At 42.6% G+C, this 12,745-nt stretch overlaps 1 long non-coding RNA gene across 1 annotated transcript; it reads right to left on the bottom strand.

Moving 5' to 3' along the window:
• Nucleotides 1–4,123: 4,123 nt before the first annotated feature.
• On the bottom strand, nt 4,124–10,140 carry LOC134473738 (uncharacterized). The gene is made up of 3 exons (XR_010044153.1): nt 6,971–10,140; nt 5,950–6,304; nt 4,124–4,692 (listed from the first exon to the last, which is right to left on the bottom strand). It is a non-coding gene; the product is annotated as an uncharacterized LOC134473738 (long non-coding RNA).
• Nucleotides 10,141–12,745: the final 2,605 nt, after the last annotated feature.

The following is a 12,745-nucleotide window of genomic DNA, read 5'->3' as shown; positions in this document are numbered from 1 at the left end:
TGAATGTGAAACAAAAATTTTTGAAAATTTTATTACAGTAAAAGATGCATTGCCACTGAAGCACATTAAATACTCCCCCTGGATTTAAGATACTTCTACCACCATCATTGCTGCTTTCCAAAGCCATTCTGGAAGTCCTCTTTCCTGAGTGTCTGGTTGTGTTATTGTGACAGCTTCAATGTCCTGAACCAATTAAAAACATTTACTTTTCATGATCATTTTGACTCTGTGGAAAAAACAGAAGTTGTAAGATGCCAAATTTAGTAAATAATGTACATGGGGACTCACTGGGTGGGTTTGCTTTGACAAACATTGCTGTAAACATTTTTAAACCACCCAGAAACTCAAGACAGCCCTGAGAATGCTATCAAAAACATTCACAAGGAAGAAACACCAGAGCTGCTTCACCAAGTGTCAGTAATGATGGGACCAGTGAGAGGGGGTATGTGAGGGACATCAATGGCGACATGTGCCTTACTGTTATTAATTTTTGAAGCATTCTTTTTATAAGCAATCTCGGTATATCTTAATCACACCTGTCCTTTCTGTGAGTAGCAGTGCTTCCCAAGATACATCATAGTGTAGATCTGACCGGCAGCCTGATTTTGTTTCTCTTTTTTATCACTCATTTCTCACTTTGAAAATCAATGTTTGGTCTTTTTTTCCTAGAGTGTCATTCATGAACACTACAGATAGAAGTTACTAATGTTTCCTGTCCAGGCCTCACGACTCATGACAGACATTAGGATTTCCTTGACTTCTAACAAGGAAGGGAAACTGCTCAGGTTTGAGAGCTGATAGCACACAGGATAATCCAGGAGAGAAGCAGCTGCTAGTTGAGTTTGAATGTGTGTCAGGTCCCTGACGAGCAGGGGATGACAAGGAAAATTGGTTAACTTGAGGAGAGTTTGATTAAAGATCTCTTTACACAGTTATTATTAGCATCTGGCTGGTGAGTTCTCTCCACCCAAAAAAGACTACTGAGCCAAAGTACTGAAGAGAGACAGCAGAAAGCAGAGTCCCCACCATGGAAAAGTTGTGCACTGTGGTGATGCCCTTAACTATGCTCGCTCTGTAAAGGCCCCCTCCCCTGGTTCCCAGGTGTTTCTATACTATGATGAACAAGTCTGCTGTTTCAACAAATCTGTTCAAGACCAGCCTGCCTGTCAATGTACAACTCAATGCATGTAACCAGTTATGTAATGTTTTGTCACGTGCTTTGTACCTCCCACTTCTAAATTCTCTATAAACTAAACTCTTCCTAAATTCAGCACTGTTGCCTTTGAGGAATTATCCCACAACAGTCCACTGACGTGACGATCCCACAGTCCACTGGTGTAAAGATTAAACGGAGCCTTCTTGAAGTGACAGCAGCCTTCAGGGAAGGGCTGAAACAGATTTCCCAAGGAACTCTGTGTCTAGGGCTTTTACACACAGAAATGCCTACATCTGAGGCAAATTGAGATTAACACTGGGGTTACAAGCAGAAAAGTTTGATTTACAAGTGAGCCTATAGGAACTCAGGGTAGGGAGCAGGTGCATCTTTCTAAACATCATTAATTGAAAATGGAACAAGGATGCTTTTTTGAGATGGGGGTCTCACTTTGTAGTTCAGGCTGATTCTGGCCCTGAAATCACTATGTTTCCCAGACTGGCCTCAAACATGTGGTAATCCTCCTGCCTCAGCTTCCTGAATGCTGAGATTATAGGCATGTGCCACCACATCCAGCCAAAGACATCCTTCAGAGGGGTATGAATATCTTGTTGCTGGCAAGATCTCACCAATCTGATGAAGGCTTTGCCGCCTCTGGTTCCCTGGCCTTGGTCATCATCCTTCACTTTACTGTCCCAGTTCCCTCTTTGGCATGGCCTTTCCCTGGCTGCCTTTAGCTCTGTTAGCCAGAATCCTTCCCACAAGCCTCTCCACTCATGGCCCAGTGTTACTCTGAGAAGTCTTCTCTCCTCCCATCAGCCTTGCTTATCCTCAGCATTGTCCAATACACATCACGTTGTACTGATGGTTTAGATCACTGTTGGGAGCCTCTTGTTACATTAGGGAAAATCACACCCTAACCTTGGAAAACAAGACTTAAGCCCAGTCACATTGGCTGGAGAGCTAGTGTTCATTCTCCCTGAGTCTCTTGCTATCTCCCTGCTTCACTACGTTCCCAGAGTGTGAGTAAACCATAGGGACAGAGAGTGATTCTAGGCTGGAGAGAGCAGGGAACAGCAGCACTGCTGCCACCTCAAGCCTCGCAGATAAGAGGGAAGGCAGTGAATGAGCCCTGGAGGCACAGATACTACATAAAGATGGCCACCTAGTAACACACGTGATGTTGTTGAGCAAAACCTCCTGTCTTGTGACCTGCTGTGTTGGCCAGCTTTCCCTCACTGGGAAAAGCACATGACACCTGCAACTTAAAGGAAGAGAGATCTACTTTGATTCAGGTTCCATTGGGCTTGGTCCATGGTGTGCTGGCTCCATGGCAGAAACGGCCTAATGGAAGAAAGCTGTTCACCTCATGGAGCCAGGAAGCAGAGAAATGTGAGGAGCAGGATCTCCATGCTCCCTTTCAGATCACACCGGCAGTGACCCACCTCCAACCTGGGCTGACTGCTTCGTAGCGCGGTCAGCTACTGAACTCACCACAGATCAACACACTCATGAGCATAGTACCCCCAGTCATCTTTCAAACACAGGAAGTTTTGGGGGGACAGTTTAGACTTACTCCATATACCAACCTAGAGATAAGATGTGGAAGAAAATAGCTGGGCCACTTCACTATCTTCCCCCTCCTCTAATTATGTTCCCTGTTGCTCTAACTGAACCAGACTCCAGAAGGTAACTCCATGCAGATCTGCAAGTGGGAACAGAGCGTAACAAAGTAGGGTAGGAGGTAAGTGTGATAAGCCAGAGGCACAGAAGAACTCCGGGAGAAGCATGGAGGGAGGGCTTGATGACCGGGAGAAAGGGGGCCTCACTGGGGAGTAAAAATCTGAAGACTAGAAACAGTCAGTAGAGAGCTTTCCCCTTTCACAAGTTCAAAAATAAGAATGACTTGGGAAGGAACATCTTTCTGAACTGGATGAATTTCAGGATGGTTTATACTGACGCAAATGCTGTGGCTATTTGTAATCAAATGTATACAGTTTTCTAATTTCCGTCCATCTCTATCTCTCCTTCCCCTTCCGTGCCAAAGTATATATATGAAATGCAAAGAGTTTGAATGGTTATAATCCTCAGTTGATGACTTACTCCCCCCATTAGTCCAAGCACACCTGTTCTGTTTTGTTGTTTTGTGTAATATAAACACTGATGAATCTGTCACCTTGCCCATATAAGAAAACTTGAAAATAGCTTCACAACTTATCTAGGTGTAGTAAAACAAGCTTTCTAATTTTTTGTTTGTTTGTTTGTTGGTACAGGGGATCAAATCCACAATCTCATGCTTGCCAGACAGGCATTGTGCCACTAAGCTACATCCCCAGCCCTTTGTTATTTAAGTCCTAGTTTTGCCTGTTGACCTATGAAATACTGAGTTACATTAAATATTCCACTACAAGTGTAGATTTATATATTAGTTGGTTATAAATTTTGATTTATATGTATGAAGCAATCATGTTAAATGTATTTAAATTGTAGTAATTTCCTTGACAAGGTTAATGTCTATCATTACAGAATGGATTTTCCATCTCTAGAATATTTTTTTCCTTAAAATTTCTTTTTTATTTTTTGTTTTAGGTTTAACATGTATGAGTTGCATGTATCAGTGGAGTTCAGTGCGATATTTCAGTACATGCACGAAGTGTGTGCTGGTCTAATCTGGCTCCCTGCTCTCACCCTCCCCACCTGCTCCTGACCTCAGAAATCACTGTTGTACAATCCAGCTAATTTTTAACCCCCATCTATGAGAGAAAACACATACCACTTGCCTGTGTCTGCTTTAGTTGACTTAATTTAGTGTCCTCCAGTTCCACCCATTTTGCTGGAAATGAGAGAATTTCTTTCCTCGTTATGGTTGAATAATATTCTATTATGTGTATATATATATATACACAACATTTTCTTTTTCCATTCAATTTATGAGCACCTATGTTTACTCCATACATAAGTATAAAATTCATTAACCTATTTTTGATTAATATATTGATACCTGATAGAACTGTGGGGGACCAGCGGTGCGGCTGAAAAGATAAGAAGTATGAATTATAAATGACCTTTATTTTGAGAATGTAGGGAGAGACACCCCCAAACCCCTGGGGTGTGGCATCTCCCCCCGGGGTCAGCGATCTCTCTGTGGAACACGTGGAGTGGAGGCATATAAGTAGCCTAGGTTTGGGGTGGAACCTAAGGGACATTAGTGATGCACAGGTAGCCCATTGGTATTCTTTTGGCACCATAGGTAAATTCCTAGGGGTGGGGAAGATGGAGCTCCTTGGTCCCGCCTGAGGCTTTACTGGCTACAGTGTCCTGTATGGGCCAAAACTTTTTCATATCCCGTCTTATGATTATTATTTCAAAAAGGGGCAAAGATTTCTTTCTTTAACTGCTTCCTGCTGGAAGAAGGCGGTGTACTGGAGCCTAGGGGATGTACTGAAGCCTAGGACAGGATGACAATTGATGCCCATGTAGAAGCTGGTGCCAGGTGTTTTAGCCAGGACAACTTCACTGGTGAAAGCATATATGTTACACTGGAAAAATAAAGAGACAAGATGTTATGAGGAGGTATGGCACTGTCATATTTAAGGACCCAGGTGAGGTAAAAGGGAAGGTGCCTTTGATTTAGACATGTCATTATATCAGGACCACGTTGAGGTAGGATCATTGTCACAGTGAGGTAGAATTCTGAAAAAATAAGTGTGAGGTTAGGAGGAGTGAAGTTATAAGAGGTGATTACTCCCCCATCTTAAAGTGTAAAAGTTAAGAGGGTAGGTGAGTAAAACTTGTCCCTGGTCCAAGAGTTGAACTGGAAAAAATAGGGGGAGCAGGGAAGGCAGTGGCTGTACGAGTATAGGGAAGGTAAGGGCCTAGGCTTTCAGGGGTGTCACATTTAACCAAACAGCTGAGGGTAGAAAGAACTAAGACAGTTGTTACATAGAACATTATAAGATGATCTTACACATGATGTGGGAGTCTTTAGGAAAGACTGTCAAGAGTCCTGCTGTAAAAATGATCATTAATAGAATGTAAGAAATTAGGAACCAAAGTGGATAACAGAACATGACTTAGCCTGTAAACTGTGGCTGTGAGGCCTTCATGAAGCAGAGATGGGTGGGTGACAGAAGATGAGATGACCATTCAAATGATCAGATTTAGGGCTGGGAGGGCACTGCTTAGCCTGAGTGATGTGAAACCAGGATGGCAGTCTAGCAACTTTGATCAGTGTTGAGGTTGCCAAGAATATCAAGTATGGGTCGCTGTAACCTGGTTGTAGTCCTTGGAATGATTTTCTGTAACAGAACTTTAGCAAGTACATCAGCAGTCTCCCTGGTTGTGTGAAAAGCTTGTATGTATATTGAAAAAGTATAAACAAAGTGAGAAGACAAAATTTATCTGTCAGTCTTGACCAGGGTTGTCTGAGAAACTGGTGAATAAGAAAGGAAGAGGGTGGTTTGTATCACTGAGGAGAGGTTTAACTAGTGATAACAGGTGTAAGCTGTTGAGGCCTCAGTGTCTGGGACAGCCTGTATAAACACAAGGTAATAAAAAGGCATTTTTAAGATTTAGGACTGTAGAAAGAGTGGTGGAGGGAAGATTTGGCACCACTGGGTGGATCAGGAAGAAGCAGTCTGGAACCTGCAACAGAGCCTGAAATAGGCTCTGTTTGTAAATGGCATAGATTGACCTTTAATACCCCCAGAGGCTGAGGATTTAATATAGCAGCCTGAAAACTCAGGAAGAACTCTGTCCTATGGCCTCTATGTCCACAAGTATAGAGAATGTCTTACCCTGAGACTTTTAGTGGAACTTGGATGCTTGGACACCCATAAAGGGGGCTGTTGTTGGCCCTGAGCCCCATCAGTCTTTAGCAGCAAGTTTAAGCAGATCTGTCAATGATGAATCTGGCAATGTTGGCATTTCCTGTGAGGGCTAGAAGTCAGGATGGCTTACTCACTCTCTGGTGGCTAGGACAGTCCAGGAGCCCTGGGGTAAGGTCTCAAAGAATGCCAGGATGGAGCACTCTCTTGCCCAATGTCTTCTGCTGCATTTGAGGAATGGTCCATGGGGAGGGGGCAGGAAGCTCCACCTTGTGTCGGTTTACCTGTCTCAGAACTCCCAGTGTCACAAGTGTTATTGTCATCTCTGTTGTTGAAAACATGAAAAACCATATTAAGGTCTCTATGAGGTTTGAAGGTCAAGTTTTGCCTTTTTGCTTGGGATCTGGACTACAGTAGAAGGTATCTGTAGAATTAAGTAACTATGCAGAAGTCAAATATAATCAACAGGGTACTTGTAATTTTAGTAATGATTTCCCATAAGGAGGACAGGTCCAGAGAATTTTAGGAACTGACATGTTATTTATGTCATGTATATAACTACCTCTTTATATTATTAAAATGTCTAATGCCATCTGATTTTGAGGATGGCCTGTTTAATTAATTTTTTATCTTTTTATTTAGGAGAGAAATCAGCAGAGAACAGTGTTATTTAATATCAGTTGAATATAGTTAATTATGGCTCAGTGGAGAAAGGAATTCATACATACCTCTTAATTTTAGTTGTTGCACAGGAGACAGGTGACAATACAGTATAATATAGACAGTAAGCTTAACATTGAACATTACTGGTGGTTAATAGCAAAAGGAATTGATAAAGACCTCTTAATTTTAATTGTTAAACAGGAGATTACTGAAGGCTTTAACTGGTAAAATTACCAGGTGGCCACTGCCCATTTATCAGCCAAAGTCTTGTCTATTGCCAGCTTATTTAACCTTGATTAAATGGTTTGAGAATGTAAAAAAATAGTACCTCTGAGCCAAGCTGCCGAGCTACTGTTTATGTTTTGGCGCACCGGTGGAGCGTGGAGGTTGGGTACACAGAGTGAAGACGGGGTGAGCGCCGGGATGTAGCACGCAGGGCAAACTGGGACTGTCCCTGGAAACATGCGCAGGGTGGCAGTGGTGATGGCTACACATGGGGGGCGGGGCTGGGAGGCGGAGTTGGGATGCAGCACGAAACTGGGATCTTACACACTGGCAGACCAATGGACCAGCACAGAGCTGAGCTGCCACATGGAACTGGAACTGTTCACGGGGCACACGGATTAGGGCACGGTGTTAGAGCAGACCCCGCATGGACTTGGAGCGTGGCATGAGAGCCAAGATACCACGCAGCGTTGGGCCACAGCGTGAAAGCCTAAAGCAGCAGTATCTCCCAACACTGTTTGGGCTGGAGCGCGGCATGAGAGCTTAAAGTAGCCCACAGGGATCTCTCAACACTGTTTGGGCTCATCTTTTTTTATCTCAGCGGGGAATGGGTCGGCTTGCAGCGGGGTGGGAGGGGAAGCAGGGAGGAAAGGAGACGCTGAGAAAGCTCTGAAAGGCTGCAAGGAAGGACGCTATTATCTCTTTAAGTGTGGGGAGGGGGAGGGATCCTGGAAGGGAAAGGATGCACATTCCCAAAACAAAGGCTTAAAGATAGAGAGCTTTGTAAACTTGTCACCAGTGTGATAAGCTATAAATAGGAATGGTTTTTTGAGGGGGACAGGAAGTGGTCCCCAAGATAAAATCTGGTGTAGGGTCTGGCCCACAGAGTTATAGCCAGATGAAGCAATGGACTGTGGTCTACTAAGTTTAAAGTCGTCACTTTTTACTCTAGACAGATCGGTATTTTATGGTTCCAAAACTTGTAATAATTGGCTGTCACCAATATACAAGCGGATTTCATGTGGGTTTAGTAACAGCTCTGCCCATGAGAACTTAAAAAGCTCTGAAGGACGTGAGAGTCTCCCAGTGTGGACACAGGTTGGCCCAGAAAGACCCTGCCTTAGGCTATCTAAGGACGTGAGAGTGTCATGCGAACCCACAGAAAGGGGGAGAAAACCCGCCTGGGGCCTGGCCCAGCGGCAATCTCCGAGGGTTGCTCACCTGTGGTAAATTGGGTTGGTGTTGTTTGTGAGCGAGCAGTGACAAGTTTACAGCTCCAGAGTGTAGAAGTGAGGAACTAATGCAGGATGTAGTCAGGTCCTGGTCCTGAATGGCAGGGGGCTCAAACTGGGAGGGCCCAGGAGTCTCTCATCTGCCGTTCCCGGTCAGGGAACCATACCACAGAACTGGGGGGGACCAGCAGTGGCTGAAAAGATAAGAAGTATGAAATATAAATGACCTTTATTTTGAGAATGCGTGGAGAGACACCCCCGATCCCCAGGGGTGTGGCATCTCCCCCCGGGGTTGGCGATCTCTCCGTGGAACACGTGGAGTGGGGGCATATAAGTAGCCTAGGTTTGGGGTGGAACCTAAGGGGCATTAGTGATGCACAGGTAGCCCATTGGTATTCTTTTGGCGCCATAGGTAAATCCCTAGGGCGGGGGGGAGATGGAGCTCCTCGGTCCCGCCTGAGGCTTTACTGGCTACAGTGTCCTGTCTGGGCCAAAACTCTTTCAATACCTGTTTTTGTTTACTTAGCATTTATACATTAAACCATCTTTTTATTAAATCTCTGAAATGCCTTTTATGTTCTAGGTAAATACTATGCTATAGTATATCAGGTTGGAGGTCAACCTAATAATCTGGCTCTGCTCACAAGCTTGTCCTAAAAGGAAAACCATAGATTTAGAAGGACAGCAACACTCAGCTTCAAAATGTCCCAGAAGGACACAGGCATCTTATTTTTAAACATCGAGTGGGGTAGATGAAGGGAAGGAAGATTGAACCATCTGTCACTTAGTACACAGGTGTACAGTTCCCCTGGGATCCTTGGGAAAGTGAGTCAGAGTTTGATTTTCTTTTTCTTTTTTTAATGGAAAAAAAGTAAATCAAAATTTCATAATAAAATAGTAAGATAACAACAATAGTTCATACAGCAAGTATTGTTCTCTCTAAAGTAGTTAATCAGAGTACAAGATACGGGCTTTAAAAGTTCTCCAAATGATATTAACACAAACCTTTCTTGTCAATGAACTAAGAGAAATTAGTAGTATAACTATCTTGTATTTGGGTTTTTTTTTTCCTTTTCCCTTCTTTCTTTCCCCCTTCCCCATCCTGGTTCCTTTTTCCTTTTAAATCACTTCTTCCCGTTTCACAGTATCTATTGTTCATTTTGGACCTTATGTATGCTTTCAGTTCCTCACACCAGGGAGACGTATAATGTTGACGCATGTGACTCTGGTTTACTTCATTTATGGGTATGGTCTCTAGTTGCATCCATTTTGGAATTTGATTTTCTTATTCCCTAGGACACCATGAAATATTTTGGTTGACCCAGCTGCTCACCAAGGGTCTTGAGTTACCATTCATTTCCATTCATTAGAGGCATACAGATCCGCAAAGGGGAGCTTTAAGTGGTGACTCTGCAGAGGCCCTCTTGGACTCCCCACAATAAATACAGGAAAGTGCTGATGTTGCTCCTTCCTTATTTCCTGCAATACTTCCTCCCGCTAGGCTGCACCTGTTCGAGGTCCACGATCTCACCGATCTCACTGTTGGGGGACTGAAGCTGTATCATCTCCCAATCCCACCATTCCTTGAGATCAGGGCAATTTGGTAGATGCCAGGGTGCTGTGCCCTAGAAGACCCACAGAGATTTCCCTTCCCCAAAACTCTGACATTTAAATCTAACACGCAATTCTAACACTCATATGAAGATATCAATGATAAAGAGACCTTAAGGAAACTGTTTTTAAAAGGCATACTGACTTCCGCTCCAGCCAATGAGGAATGAGTATGAGGCAGCATCACTTGTCTCTGGCAGACTAAGTGACTAACCAGTCATCAAGAAGCAGAGAAGGCAATTAATGGGAGATACAGCATAAAATAAACCTATGCAGAAATACGTGGGATCATCAGGAAATTACACACATCTGTGAGGATTTATACTAAAAAAGGTTAATGGAAAGAGGTGTCACGTTATAAGATTTAGAATAACAGTCAGGATCTACTAAGCTTTCGGGAGTCAACAGAATGAATTTGAAGCACTGTCAGCAAAGACACAAGGGCACTGGTAACCTATTTCCCTCTCACCAACTTTATGTTTTCATTTTATAATTACTTTTATTATTGCTTTCATCAGAAGTTTTTCTGGTTTAGAGGGAGGCAGTTGTTCCACAGATACTTTTGAAGCCTCTAAATATATAGACTGGGAATATACTAACATCGTTTCTAGCAACAGACTCAAAGCAGCTGCAGAAAGAGGGCCACTCAGATCCACTGTAGTGGCCGAGCCACCACTCTGATCTATTTAAGAGGAAGATGCCTTCAGCAGCTGCAGCACTGATGACAGAGAAAGACAGATTTAAAGAAAACTCTCCATTCATGACAAAACAAGAGCAAAATACAAAGAAATATATGCAGAATTATGAACTTAGTAGAAATTTAATAGAGGTCCATGAAATAAGAGAGACTAGTGTATTCTATGCCTACAAATGTCTGCCTACATTTTCTCGTTTAAAAAAAGCTTCAGCAATATATGATTAACAAACTCCTTCTACTTACCCTGTGTCATTTTATGAGTCTTCCACTTATATCAAACCCAAGACCATCACTTCCGTCATGATACTGCATATTATCCATTATCCCTAGAACTTCCCTATGATAATTTGTAAACCATCCTCACCCCCAATCTACAGGCAATCGCCAAACTGTTCACTGTCACTTTCTGAAATTTTATAAAAGTGAAATCACACAAGAAGCCATATTCTGTCTTCCCTCCTTCAACATAATTATTTTGAGATTTATGCATCTTGTATACATCGGTGACTTCTTCATTTTTATTGTTCAGTAGCATTTCATTGGGGAGATTTGTCACTATTTCTTTATTCACCTGTTCATGGATATTTGAGCTGCTCCTGGTTTTTAGCAATTGCAAGTCAATATTTTTAATATGACTTCATGTAAATTATTTCACTTTGCCTAGTGGTAAAGTGCTTGAATCATACACTTCGCTAACTTTTTTGAGTGATCATTAGTAATTCACATTTTTAAAGAAATTTTCCCATTTTGTCTAAGTAGTCAAATTTACAAGGATAAAGTTTTCTTGTACTTTTATTATTTTGATCTTTGCATGATCTCTAATCATATCTTTTCTCTCATTCTTGATATTGGTTGTGTTTCCACTTTTTTCCCTAATTAGTCTCACTAGAGGCTTATCAGTTTTAGGGACTTTTCCCAAGAATTACATTTTTGGTTTTGGTTTTTGTTTGTTTGTTTGTTTGTTTTTTACTTTCACGCCATTGATTTGCACTCTAAATTTTATTAATTTTTTTCTACTTACACTAGCCTTAGTTTGATTTTCAATTCTCTCTATTTTAACATAAAATCTCAGCCCATTGATTTGAAAGGATTTGCTATAAGTCAGAGACTATTTATATTTAAAACTACCTAATAAAACAGGAAAATGTATGTGTGAAGAGCTCTTGTTTTCACTAATATAAACCTTTATTAATTTTTGCACTATAAACATGTAGCCTGCAAGTTAGTTCTAAATATATATTATAAAATAAAATATCACTCTTGCTGAAGTGTGAAAAATACATTTGATAGCAGAAGAGCGCGAGAAAACTCAGTGGGAAAACTGAGAGTGGCTTCCCCTGCACTGACAGGCTAGGTTCTGTTGCTCCATTTTGTTTTGCTTTGTTGTGAAGCGTGTAATTTTATGTCAGCAATCTCAGAGCTCACGGGTCTTCCAGCAAAAGCAGGCTTGAAGCGCTGCTTCATCCGTGCTCTTTGCTTCCCAGACACCCAAAGCCACATCCCGGGCAGCACCGCATTTTGGAAACTTAAGAACAGTCAGTGAGACAAGAGTGGAGCTGGCTGTCACTTCGGAGAAGGAACACTGCCTCTCCAGGGCCAGCTCCGTGGGAAAAGGGGAGGAGAGCGTCCTTGTCTGAACTTTGTTAAAGCTCGGTGTCTCCCCCTGCTGGTGCGCGTGGTCCAGCGGACGTCCTGAAAGCTGTCAGCCCCTCAGGCCCTGAACTGCTTCTATTGCATTTCAGGAAAGACTGAGTAAAGTTCCAAGAATGTTTAATGTAGTGAAGTCTCTGAGGCCAGGGCAATGAGGACTTTCAACCCGCCACGCCCACGCCTGAGAATGACACTCCGGTTTGCACCCTTTCCCCGCCCACCCCCACAGCTCTGCTCTGTGTCTCCTTTGCTCTCTTTTCAAGTCCCTGTGCTCTCTCTTCCCGCAGATGTCAGCTTCCCTACGCATTAATTTAGCCCTGCTCGCCCTCCTCGTTTTATTTTTTTGCTTCTGATATTTCAGATAAGAAGCGTTTCCCTCTGCTTCTCATTTTTGACACTATTTCTTGGTTAGATCATTTCCCATCTGAAAGCTGTTAGAACATTTTTAAATCATCATTGTTTTCCGTTCATTTATCTCATGGTCAAAACTTCCATCACGTTCTAGGAACTATTTCTGTCTTCCCCATTGCTGCTTAGTGCCTTCCAGTTGTACGGCTCCTTTCCAACCCAGTACTGATGTCACCTCTTAGCTCTGGAAAACATCTTTTATTTGTTCTCTCTTTTTTTTTCCCCTACACTCTTTCTAGTCTTTTCCTAGAATACCCAGTGTTCTAGAAAGTTCTATATG

Source organism: Cavia porcellus, unplaced genomic scaffold (assembly GCF_034190915.1).
Source record: "Cavia porcellus strain 051 isolate PalLab524CR breed Dunkin Hartley unplaced genomic scaffold, mCavPor4.1 scaffold_28, whole genome shotgun sequence".
Classification (NCBI taxonomy): domain Eukaryota; kingdom Metazoa; phylum Chordata; class Mammalia; order Rodentia; family Caviidae; genus Cavia; species Cavia porcellus.
The sequence above is the reverse complement of the archived record's forward strand: the minus strand, read 5'-3'. Positions and strand labels throughout refer to the sequence as shown.